Below are 13020 nucleotides of genomic sequence, written 5' to 3' on the forward strand. Positions count from 1 at the left end.
GATTTGTTCTCTCAATTCTTCTGCTGTGCCAGTGGATGCCAGCAAGTTCCACATTTAAATGGTTTTTAATGCTTTGTGCAGCACTGGACACATTTTATAGAGCTGAGTAGGAGATATGCTATATTGTGCTTAATAAACTATTCTTTAAAATATCCATGATTCAGCTGCTTGCATGGAAAAATGTATGCTTAGCTTTGAGAAAAATCTTAACCCTTACAGCTTTCACTGTCAGGCTGTTTTTCTTAAAACTTGGGCTTTTGCTTAAGGTGTGTACATGCTTTTCAAATTACTTGTTTCACCTATATACTGGCAAAGTGGTATGTGGCAGGACAAGGAAAACGTTGCCTTTTCAATTAGATGTTGTTAACTTCTCTCCAACAAGCCAGAAACTCAAGTTCTTGTGGGCAGTCCACAACAATTAGAGGGAAATAGATGGAGTGTAATTCTAGCAGAAACTTGTTTTGTTTGTTTAGAAATTGCACTGAAAGTTTTTGTGGGCTTTGTTTGGGTTAGTGTGGTGGTTTTTTTAATCCTGTGCACAGAAAGGTTTCAGAAATTCTGTTTTTTAGTAGTACTCCACAGCATTTCAAAAGGCTTTTCTCGAGCCCACATCCCAGGAGCTTTTTACTTCTGTGTCACTGATTCTTCTTATTTTGTGCTATTTTCCTTTTGTCTTTCTTAGCTTCCACCCCACTGGTACATGAACACGAAGGAAGCAGTTCCTAGATGAGTTTAGAGATGGAGATTCTGGCTCATGTTGTCCTTCCCTATGAGGCTTTGCAGTTTGGAGTCTCTGCACCCATTTACTCTACAATAACTAATGCTGAAAATGCACCCTGTGAACCTTCAGGAACTGTGTTCCACGTGCAGGATGCAGGATTTTAAGACATCAGATGATCCCCCGGTGCTATTTTGTGATTAGAGCTGAACTAAGCAAGGCCATTTCTCTTAATTGCGGCATTTCAATTCCACAGCTTACACTTGCAGCTGAACTGAGTGAATGCAGTTGCTGGGCTCCTACAGAATAACCCCTCCACGCAGGCACACAGGCAGTCTTTGTGATGACAGCCTGTAAAACCAGCAGCTGTCCAGGGGTTAGCACGCTGGTCACGCTCCATGTGGAGCATGGCAGGACATGTGTGAGCAGGAGATGCACAAACCTGGCGCCTCCAGAGAGGAGCAGAGCAACTGGAGAGACACGAGTGGGACAGAAGAGTTACACAGCCAAACGTGAATTAAAGGGAGAGTTTAACCCTGCAGTAGTTTGGTGCTGGAATGAGGAGTGATGATATGTGGTCTAGGAGGGAATAGGAATGTGAGACTTGGGCTTCTGTTTGGTTCTGACAACTGCAGGCAGTGCCTGCTCCCTGCACGGGCACAAGAGCAGAGAAAGGTTCTGAAGGGGTAAGCAAAAGTCAGAAATACACTGCTTTCGTGGCATTTTTCATAAGTGTAAGGCTGCTTTTCTGTCTTTGGTGTTTATATATTTTTCTTCCTCATATCCTTGTGCTGATTTACCTGAGTGCAGCACGTAGTCTTCATAATTTTGAGCTCTGCATGCTCAGAAGTATAAAAATGCAGAAACCCCTGTTTTACAGAGGAGGGAAATAGAGGCAAGCAGGTTAAATAGGAGTTGGCTTTGTAAACTACTCTGGTAACAGGAAGCCTGTGGCTGACACAGGACTGAATCCAAGTCTCCCTTACGAGAGCCCTGGCCACTGGACATGGCATCACACTTGCCATTTCTGAATATTCCACTCGAGAGAAATAAAGTAAATTGTTTTTCTAATAGCAGTTCTATTTGTGTTAGTAAAACACAATCTGAATTCAGTCTCCCTTTTCCTTGTTTTTTTTTTGTTTGTTTTTTTTTTTCCACTAGAGTTATCTGATTTTCTGCTGTATTTCTTCTGGAAGCCAAGCACTGCATTCATATATTTTGCACTGTTGATTTTTTTTATTTTTTTTTCTGATAGCTCATTGCTGCAAACAGTTGGAGTCAGCAAGAGCATCTTTGCATGCTGCTTGTGAGTGAATTGGACGTTATCTCTAGTAGCCGGAGGCAGGAAATGGCTTTGATTCTTTTGTCTGTACTAGAAGTTACTCCATAAAAGTGTCAGAATGAAGCTGCACTGAAGGTGATGAGCTGAAGTTAATCCAATGTCAGGAAACACATCCACTGTTGAGCCAGGCTGTCAGGCTGCTCCTCTGGGCTGTGGAGAGGTGAGGGCCTTTGAAGTCCTGTGTGTGCGAGCAAAATTTGCCTTTAAGCTAAGGAAATTGCAGATCAAATCTGAGTTTTAATCTAAGGCAGTCACCTTGTCCATGGCACACGTGAGCTTGCACTCAAATATCCAAGCAGTGAAAGCTGGCTTTTGCTTGCAGCTGGATTTTTTAATCTGTACAGATGATAAAACTCTTTTCTTAGATTATCTGAACAAACTCCAGGAGCCGCCATTTTCTGTACCTGCAAGGAATTATCTCGAATTATCTGTGAAGGACACAGTTGCCTCTTGCTGGTTTGGATCCCTCTTGTTCCCAGCAGTCCCAAATTGGGCTTGAGTGGTTGCTGTTGGCAGGTGGCCTCCGCGGTGATGAGCTGTGCCAGAGTAGCTTCTTGAAAGTTCCACTGGGTAAGTGGTGTATAATATGATAGGAGGAAAGTGCTCATTAGAGAAACAAAATGGGCTTTAAGATGCTCGTTTTGTCACTGAAGCTGTGAACATCTAATAAAAGATACCATGGCTTGTGGCCATTGAAAGTTGCCCTTTGTTTTTGGATTTGACAGGATTTCTGAAGAATTTGAAGCCATCAGAAAATAAGTTAGGTCATAGTAATCAGACCCAATTTTTTTCATTTTGTTTGATTTTTGGTAATGAGAGGAAAAGTGCATTTTCACCTTAAAGCTGCAAAAGGAGTCTGTAAGTTGTGTGTGCCTCCCTACACAAGCACCATGCTGGCTGTCCCATTAGGAGTGCTTGTTGGTACTGCTGGTGAAAGTTACTGCCTGAAATCTGCCTTGAATGTTCTTACATGTTTTAGTGCTAACCAAGTGACAAAAAGCTGTTACAGCACCACACATGCTTCTGACTTATCTCACAGGTGAAGGTGGTCCCTTATTTGAGAGTTGGTGCTTAAAGAATTTTTAAATTTAGTGAAATTTGGGATGGAATATGGAGTTCTTCTGCTAGGTAATAAGGTTTCTTAAGAAAAAAAATGAAGTAGCAATTGAAAGATGCTGCTATTACATGGCTGTCTAGTTGTCTGTGTGAAATAAGCTGGTGGCATCTGTCCAGTTGCAGACAGATGTCCACATCACAAATCATCAGACTCCTTTTATAGAGCAGAGAAAATCAGCCCACGCTCGCTCAGCTCGAGCCAGGAGGGATACAGTGAGGAAACCTTGCATTTCTCCTCTGTTCCATCTGCATTTAAAGAAGAAAAACACACATATGTGTCTCTTTCCAGAGAGCTGTTCCAGCATCACTGAATAGGAGCAAATGTCCTCCCGGGAAAGCATAACTGAAAAGTACTGGAAAGGGAAAATTTGTTGAGACAGATGTGCTCTTCTGGTGGAACTTGCAGTTGTGCATGCTAATTCTCCTGGCTGACAGGTAGCTGGCTGGTGGGTTTTGTAGGCTCAGTTTGGTGTGATGGACACATGAAAGGCACTGTTATGTTACACTTTGGTCCCTGCTACTGCTGCTAATTTCGACATGCCATTGTAAAACTCTTTACTTTTCATATATGAGAAGGTGTTAGATTAAGTGGTTGGCTAATGGGCATCTTTGTTCCAGTTACAAACTCACGGTCTCTTTTCAGCACTTTTCCATTTACTGCCCTGACTGCTGTTTATGGCAGCAGTGGCAAAAGCAAGGCTGCCAAATTTGTTTTAAAGATCATGGTGTATGGTGCCAACCCTAATCTCTCTTGGTGCCAAACTTGGCTCCAGCAGCAGTAGCTCTACATTGTTATTCTTGTGCAACACATGCATTACATCATGGTGAAAGGAGGAAAAGAGATTTTAAAAATTTCAGTTATTCAAATGCAATATTCACAGTGGGGGAAAAACAAGATGGAAAACAAAACTCCTGCAGTTCAAATGTCAGTGTCCCTCTGTACTTCGTTAAGTTATTTGAGGCCTGTTTAACATCAGAAAATGGCACTTCCAGGAAGTGTTTTTCATTGCCAGATCAGGCTTTGCAAAGGAAAACAGGGACATTTGTGTGCATGGCATTGGGTTGGTGCATTTGTTTTATTTGGGGTTTTCACTACCGTGCTGTCCTGCAGAGCATCAGAGACTGGAGGGCAGGATCTGGGTGGCTCCTCTTTGTTGATATCCTCGGGTTATCCCTGCAAAAGTTCCTTCCCTATGTCTTGAAAATAAACCTAACAGCCGGCAGCATTGGGGACTTGGGCTCAGGTTAACTTTCACCTGGGCTTAAAGAAAAAAGCTTCAGTCTATTGTCCCACCAAAACTCATAGGAAATCAGACCTTGGCCCACCTGAACATACAAAGTGAATCATGCTGTCCCATTTGTTATGCCTGTGTTGTTGTTTTAGCCTGACTTTGAAAAGCTCTCAGAAACAAATTATTAATGGAGTTAATATCAAAGAAAACATTGTGAGCATTTGCTCTGAGTAGATTCCTGTTCCCCTTGGCTGTTTCTACACTATTAATTGGTAAAAAAGTGCAGTTTGCTCAAGCATTGCTTTTGATTATTGTCCTTTTTTAACATCTCCAAGATGAGTAGCAATTACATTGTGCTACTTTGCTCGCTGCATTTGTGCTGTAGCTCTCTAAAATGAGAAATCTGCTGCACTTTTATCTACAAATTGCCATGGTCAGCCAACCTCTTGATTCAGTTTGTCCCTGTTGAACCTTCCAGTTTTAGATAGAGGAACAAAAAAATTGACATTTCAGTATTCCTGCTGGTGAGGTAACCAACTTTCACTACAGAAATATTAGCATAATATATAATATTAAATATAATGACTGTTGATTTTTATTTTATTATGAGTTAAGAACAGAGGGGAAAAGTGGCTTTAGTTATATCTGTGAAGAAGAAGAGGGAAGGATAACTTCTTGAAGTTCAGCTGGGTGATAGCCTCTCTTCCAGGAGTATGCTCTGCTCTTCTCAAAGAGGAAGGATTGTGACTAAGGGAATGTTAGAAGTTCATTAATTTGATTTATGTAACCACATGTTTTCTACAATCCAGATTGGTAACCTGACTTAGTGGGTATCTAAACAGGGAAGGTGTATCAGAGTTCAGCTGGATTTCCTCATCCAGACCATGCATTTGGGAAGCAGCTTCAGGGTAAAATGGTGTTGAGTGAGCAGCAGCATTTGCAGTGCCCTTCATAGCAGCTGCAGCAGTGCTGGACCAGCCTTGCTACAGCATTTGTGGACAGGAATGTGTTAGAGCATCAAAAGGAGGGGAGCAGCTCTTGTTGTATTGTAAGGATTAACTGTTTCAGCTCAACATGTTTGAAGATGACCCAGCCAGAAATTCACTCTTGATCACAGAATGGTCTAAACTTTGTGAACCTTTTTATGGTATTTGTGAACAATTTATTATATGTTCATTTTGTGAACAATTTATGGTATTTCCATAAATTCTAGCAGTGACAGAGCAGTTCTGTTCAGAAGTACCATAGTCACATCACCATCACTGCTCTTTTTTTGATAAGGAAAATGAGGCAACCAGAGATCCTTGAACCTTCTACACACACAACAGCTCTTTGCTGTCTTCTCTGCTCAGAGAAAGTCTGACTTGAGGGATTTAACCAAGGAGAGAGTACGTCATTCTCACTCCAGCCTCACCTGTACTGTTATCCTAGACTTTTCCCTCACATCCAAAGTCCTTTTGCTAACTTACATTTCATAGTTCTTTTCCCATAGCTCTTTCTGAATTATTATTCCCCAAGTGCTGCTCCTTTACAGGCTGAGAATGGAGGTGCTGACACAGGCCTGTTATAAAGGGGCAGCCCTACCTTTCTTAGCAGGTTGCTGGAGCCATTGCAGGACTCTGACAGGTTTGAGAAGTAAATCAAAATGGTGAAGAAATTCTCATAGTCTGGGAATGGAGAGATTTTGGACCAAAAATGAGTGAGAGAACATGCCCTGAAGGACAGGTCTCGTGCCTCGCCTCCTTCTTGGCTGTCTCATGTTCACATTGGTCATTATTCACTGGCATGGATATCAATACTCCAGCAGTGTAGCAGGTTCCACCTAAAGATTTCAGAGGACTTTCCAGCCCCTAAAAAGAGCTTAATTGGCAATTTATACTGTAGTTCCCAGTTTTACAGAGGCCTTAATGTAGTCCTGAGAAACTTGCCCAATCTCATAGCGATTGGAAGAACTCAGTAGTGTTACTTCAAGGTAACACTGCAGCCCTAGGGAAAATTATATATATATTTTTTGTTACTGCAGTTTATTTAATACTGTAGTGCCTGGAGGTCTCACAGACAGTAGGACACCATTGCACTGGTGAATACTTCACGTGCATCAAGAGGAAAACTTGTCCTGCAGCTTCTCCAGGGAAGACACACAAAGGGCAGGCAGCACAGTGGTGGCACAAAGGACTCGCCCAGGAACCAGCTGTTGCCAGGGGCAGAGCAGGGAGAAAACCCCAGGTTTTGTGAGTCTCAGACCAGGGTTTGATCTGCTATTTCTCTGTGACAAGAATTAATCTTGTGTTCTCTGTGAGGGCTGTTCCCATGTGAGTGAGCACCACTTTTTCTTGCACACACCTGTGGATTTTAATAAGAGCATTACTTTTCAAGTGACACGAGCAAGTATTTTCTAATGCATTGCTTTTTCTGTGGGAACTTCATGGAATCATGGAATGGGTGGGTTGGAAGAGACATTAAAGTTCATCTTGTTCCAGCCCCCCTGCCACTAGACCAATTGCTCACACTCTGAGACTTGGGGCAGCTTCGTGGATGGTGCATCACTACCTTTTGAATGAGGAGTTTTTTGTTAGGATGTGGGTGGTATAAATGTTTTAAACTTTCTGGAAAATGTTTTCCCTTGGCACTTGTTCCAGCTAATGGCCAACTTTCACTGCATTAAACTGTGCAGGGATAGAATTCCTGCTGCCCTGCAGCTCCAGCTGTGTGAGGTGCTTTCCCTCCCAATTCCTCTACAGCTTGGGATGATTTGTCTTGTCCTGCTGCATTAAATAGAGTTTCAGGGCAGTTGTTACTTGCCTCACTGAATAGTTTTACAAAAATGACTGACTAAAAGTAGTTTCTCTCATGACACTGGGCAGGTGTGCCCAAGTCTCCACAGGCAAGCAAGGAAACCTCTGTTCTCCATTTGGGATTTTCCACTACTTTTTGAAGCAGATGTTTTTTTTTCTGTGATGTTCAGTGCTTTATTGTCTCTGCTTCATCCTGGAATGGTAGAGGTGAAGTAGTTTCTGGATGCTTAATTTTCTTATGTAATTGCTTTATGTTGCAGTGTATTGATGATGCAAATGTTTTACAAAATGCGGCCCTGCAAACACACACATCTGAGAATGAGGTTTGTCCTGGTAAGATCAGAGTTTCATGTTTCTTTACTCACCATGATGTGAGGAGAAAGCAGAAAACAGAGGGGAATAAACTCTATAATTTCATCTATCTATCTATCTGTCTATCTATCTATCTGTCTATCTATCTATCTATCTATCTATCTATGTGTGTCTTTAGCCCTTGTGATTCTGAGGAGAAGGAGTAAAAAATGTAGCTCCTCAAAGTGGAAAGAGGTGCCTAAATAGTGACAGTTGTCATGAGCTGCAGCCCTTGGTTTGGGAAGCCCTGACTCTGGAAGCAGTTATTGTGCAGTTATTTTACATGAACAGCCCTAATTCTGCAGCTGGAGCTGCTGGAGTGGTTTTCTACAGTCAGTGCAGCCCTGGCATGCCTGGGGGATCTGAATAGGAAGAGGTGTGATGAAATTAAAAAGCTTGTGAATGTCAAATAGGAATGTGGAAGCTGAAAGAGATTATTTATGTACTTTTGTATGTATGCATGCATATACAATTTTGTATTTCAAATCACTGTAGGCTGTAAGCTCATAGTGTTTCTTTTCAGTGTATCCTGTTCTGTGTGGTACTTGCTTGTTCACAGTAAGAAAGCTGAGTAATTTTATGCTTTGGAAAATAATATCTAAAATAATATCTTTGCAAGGGTTGCTCCACTTAGCAAATAGATCCAACAGATCAAAAAAAAAGGCATTGTGAAAAATTCTACTTTCTCATTTTGACTTAGAATAAGTGAAATACTGTTGCTGAAATGAATTTTAAAAGACGCAGTGGCTCCAGCCAATGTCATGATGTGTTTCTGGTCAGGCTGCCGGGTTGGAGCTCTGTGGTGTGAATCCCATCATGAGCTCACTCGAATGTTCAGGCTGCCTCTCAGAGTGTGCTTCCAGAGCGAATGGTGAAGGTGCCCTGTCCTGGGTGGTTTTATGGGCACTGAATCCCCTTTTCTGTGGGCTGCTCAGCCAGAAAATGCTGCTGCTCCCCCTGCTCTGTCTTCCTTCAGTCTCTTCCATTTTAATTGCAGGAAAGGCAGGGGAATCTCAGCCCAGCTCATGCCCCTTTTTCATCTCAGTGTGCTGTGTCTGCAGGGGGGATCAGGAAAACAGCACCTGGAGGAGGCAGTAGTGAAGCCCTGCAAGGAGGAGGAAGAACATTTATTTATATGAAGACACCCTATTATTTTTTTATCTGAGCCAAAAAAGAAATAGTGTATTTAAAGAAAAAAAAATAGTGTGTTTAAAGAAAAATCAATGAAAAGCAGACTGGAATAGCAGGTGATGAAGCCTGCTGAAGCAAGTCAATGCTTCTGGAAATTCAGGACTTCCAGGGAAACAAGGCATGCAATTATTTGTGCCGGTTCCAAGCACTGAAAAATCTTAAGGCTGACGTTCCTTCCAAAAAAGAAAGGAAAAAAAAAGTTAATGTGGCTCAAAAAATTCATGAGACAGGAATTTTCATCTGTTTTTCACTGTCTGGTCTATGGGTTAGAGCAAGAGAGAAAACTTCCAGTGAAAGTAAAATTTTGATAAAAAAGACTGTCTCATTTAAAGGAAAAAAAAAAAAGACAAAACACAGAAACCATGTGGGGAAAGATTTTAAAGCTGATGGAATACTTTGGTTGTTTTTAAACAATAGTGGTTTCAGAAGTGTGAAAGAATTGGTCTGTTTTGTTATTTTTTCTCAGTTATTTTTCTTAAACTTGTTTAGAATTAACACTTTTTTTTAAAAAAAAAGAGCAATTTGAAATCTCAATGTTAACCCAAACTATTTTTTTTCCTTACCTATCACATAACTTTTATCCTGTTTCTCTTGGTTTCATCCTCAGCCTGAGATAACACGTGCTGGAGGCTGTGTGGCTGTGCTACAGCCGTAGTGAGGAGTCCCCTTTCTTTTGTGTCTGAAACAGGCTGGGCAATGATAAATCCAGACAGTACTGCTGCTTTTATTGTGCAGTTACATGGGTAAAAAACAGCTCTCAGGAATATAAACAGCCCAAGGCATCTGCCCTGCCATCACCTTGAAAGCAAATCTTGTCACCGAGGCTGTGCTGTCTTGGACACGAGCATTAATGCCAGCCCAGGTTTAACTTTGTGCCTGTTCAGGCTTTTCCTGCTTACATCTATCTGATGTACTCGTGGGTGAACTAAGACTTGTGATAAAAGAGAAAATAGGGTCGTGGCTTTCACCTGCTGAAGCATTTTTGAGTTTTTGAAATGGAACAAAGAAGCTTTTATAGATGGAGAGAAGAACGGCCAAGCAGTGTGGGGAGGAATGTACTGACAGAGGAAATGAAATTACTTTCCTCTGCTTTTGAAATGTGTGGATAGAAGTAGCCAAAATCTTCAGTGTGGGAGATTCCCTATGATTATACCATGTGGAAGGTGGCTGCAAGATAATACTGTTTTCTTTGCTTATGAATGATTCCTTTATTTTTGTACAGGAGCAAAGTAAAATTGGGAGCAGAATTTTGCTACCAAAAGTTCTGGCAATGCTGCCTAAGCTACTATGCTTCCCATGGAGTTAAAACAGTAGAAGTTTTAATTCTCAATGAAAATTAATGAGGCATAGCAGGTGCTTTTGAAAATTTTATCCATATGGGGAAAAAATTAATCTTGTATTTCCTAGAATGAATTAAACCCAAACTTTTTAGGACTGGGATGGGGTTTGTTTGTTTTCTCTGAATCAGAGAGTGAGAAAGCCACCTTCAGATTTTTTTGCATGTGATTCACTTCTGAGATAAAGTGGGGAATCAGACTGCCATCTTTTTAATGATGAGTACCACTGAAATAATCAAGTATTTCTTAGCAATCTGCACCATTTTTTAGGAGGGTTGAAAGATGAAAGCAGTTGATCAACTAATTAAAACCAGATAAAGTCACAGAAGCAAGACAAAAATGTTACTCTTGCAATTCTGCTGCAATCTCTGTCTCTACTCCTCCCCTTCCCAGCAGAGCTAAAAGCAGAGGACTTGGCTTGTACCACTGCTGCCTAGGGCTCTGTGCTGGCATATGCAAATGTTTAGGAAGATCTAGTGGTTTAAGCTTGTGTTTGGCCTCCATCCAGATACAAGTAAAAATTCTTGAGAAGATCATTGCATGGGATTGTTGCAGGGAGCACAATTTCTGAGAAACTTTGCAATTTCTCACTCCCTCGAAGTACTTGTCCTTTCCACTGTAGGCTCTGGCAGGTTTTTCCCAAGGGGAGGAATTTTGTCTTTTTCACCTGCAGGGCTCCCACCTCTTCAGTTGCTTCTCTGGTGGCAGATGCAGAGCTCATTCTCCTTTTTCCTACACCCACTAAGTGTCTTTCACTCCTGACTGTCCTTCCTGTTGCTCAGATGCCCTCCTGCAGACTGCTGTTGTTTTGGGGAAAATGCCCTGCTCTTCCTTGCACATATTCCCTCTGAAATCCCTCCATCACTCAGCCATTGAGTTTACCCTGGTACCTCATACTACCCAGGTGTCTCATTTGCTGAAAATGCCCTGAAAGCTCTCCTTTGAACATTTTTTTTTTTTACCGTTTGGGTACATTTTGAAGCCAGAATTCTGTCTTCTCACCCCAGAAATGGAGTAGAGATGAGCAAAAAGTGCAGATTCCCACTGGCTCCACGGGGAGGATGGAAGTGCCCTGAGCTGCCTTTAGTGTGTTGAGGGGAGGATGTTAATCACAAGTGGGAGCAGGCTCAGAGAGGATTGAGGTTCTACCTGAGCAGCAGAGCTCCAAGCTTTGGAAGAAGACTCCTTGATCTGTTTCTGGTGCCTTCTGGCTTGCCAGCTGTGCTGGGCAGAGCTGTGCTGAGGTTCCATCTGCCCACAATGCCGTGGTGGTTTCCTCTTCCAGCCTCCCAAAATATGATCCATGGAGTTCTCATCACCTTGCACACCTGATGCCTTGAGAGGCTGCCTAGAACAGAGTCTAGGCAGTGTTAAAGGAATAAAGTAGGGATTTATTAAAAGGCCTTCAAAGGATATTCCTTGGGCAATACAAGAGCCTGGCCAAGGCTACACCCAAGGGGGATGATGGGTCATGAGTTTTCACACTTTTATATGATTTGGTCCATTTCCTTGTTGGGGTTAATTGTCCAATTACAGCTGCAGGTTATGAAGTCCCATCCTCCCACATTTCTCTCCTCAGTTTGCTTTGTTTGCACTTTTTGGGCCTGAAGCTGTAATAGTGTCCTTAGTCCTCAGGCTGAAAAAGGATTGTTTTGTGTGACTGAGCTGTGAGGAGAACCTGCTAAACTCTGTGTTAGGTTCAGAGTTATGTACCAGTGCAGTACAGAATCTGGAAAATATGAAAGCTCAAACTTAAGGCATCACACGGGTCCCTCCATGGTGTTGGACAGCCATTTGTGAGCACTTTGCTGGAGAGAGATTAGATCACTCAGGAGTTCTATCTTCAGCACTCATTTGACTGCCTTGACTTCGGGTCTGGAATCACTGCCTTCAAAACATCACTGTAAAAGAACAGGGGGTTTGCCAGTTGTCCCAACACCTCAGTCAAAAATCTGAAACCTTTAATTGTTTAATCTGGCATTCCTAGCTTCATAATGACTGAAAAGGAAAAAAAAAAAACAAACAAAAAACAACAACCTTGTATTTCTATTTTTTTTTCATTCCTAAACATTTGAAAAAAGTTTCTGTTTTTGGCAGAGATTTTGTGGGCTAAATTTCAGGGCAAAATACTGGGGTTTGAGTAGGGGATTCTAATGGAAAAGCTGAGCAACAAATTCACACAAGGTTCTTCTTAATTATAGAAGCCAAAAGCTCTTCCAGATGTCTGTCAGCCCTGCATGTTAGATGCTGCCATCACTGGTTTTAATAAAAGCTCATATTCAGCAAACTTTATTACTGATTTACTGTACACTGCTTAAGCCAGAAAATGTTTTTTCTCTAAAAAGAAAACAAAGACCTGATATTTTCATCAGTTGCACTCCAGCATGTCATTTACTGTGTTAAATACCAGCCCTGTTCCATTATTTGACTGTTTTCTGTAGCTTGCCACCATTAAAACTGGAATTTCAGAAACTCTTGTCAAGAAGTCCATAGGCAAGAAATGCACATGAATAAATCAGTAAATGGTGCGTGCAAAACAGGCAAAGCCACTCACAGCACTCATACGTGACGTGCACAGCCAGCCACGCAGTTCTGTGAAAAGTTACCTGTTTGTACATGCAACTAACACAGACTCTAAACTAAAATGAGAGCTGAAAAAACAGGAAAATACGATGTGACTTGGTGAATACAAAAGTGAACAGAGCAAAACCAGTAGAAAAACCATCAGGCAGAGAGTAGCTAATGAAATCCCTGAACAATGATGTAATTAAAGTGCATTAATCACTATAAAAGATCGTTTCCCTTTAAACATCTGCTCCTGTTCACTTGGCAACAGCCTGGGCAGTGTCATGAATGATGGGGGTTTGGATTATGCTAGAGGGCATGTGTTATCTGAGAAACAAGGTGGAACAGCCCCAGCCTGACAGGATCTGGGGCA

General features: G+C 41.8%; 1 protein-coding gene across 5 annotated transcripts in view; it reads left to right on the forward strand.

The window, feature by feature from the left end:
• EYA2 (EYA transcriptional coactivator and phosphatase 2) overlaps positions 1-13020 on the forward strand; it is a 90500-nt gene that overhangs the window by 21844 nt on the left and 55636 nt on the right. Inside the window, exon 1 of one of the 5 annotated variants that reach the window (XM_064391373.1) lies at positions 1211-1230. The exons of the other annotated variants lie outside the window; for them this stretch is intronic. The gene's annotated coding sequence lies outside the window, so the exon portion shown is untranslated. Of the gene's footprint in view, positions 1-1210; positions 1231-13020 lie in introns of those variants that run through there. 5 annotated transcript variants of the gene reach the window in all.

Source organism: Passer domesticus, chromosome 16 (genome assembly GCF_036417665.1).
Source record: "Passer domesticus isolate bPasDom1 chromosome 16, bPasDom1.hap1, whole genome shotgun sequence".
In the NCBI taxonomy this organism is placed as follows: Eukaryota; Metazoa; Chordata; class Aves; order Passeriformes; family Passeridae; genus Passer; species Passer domesticus.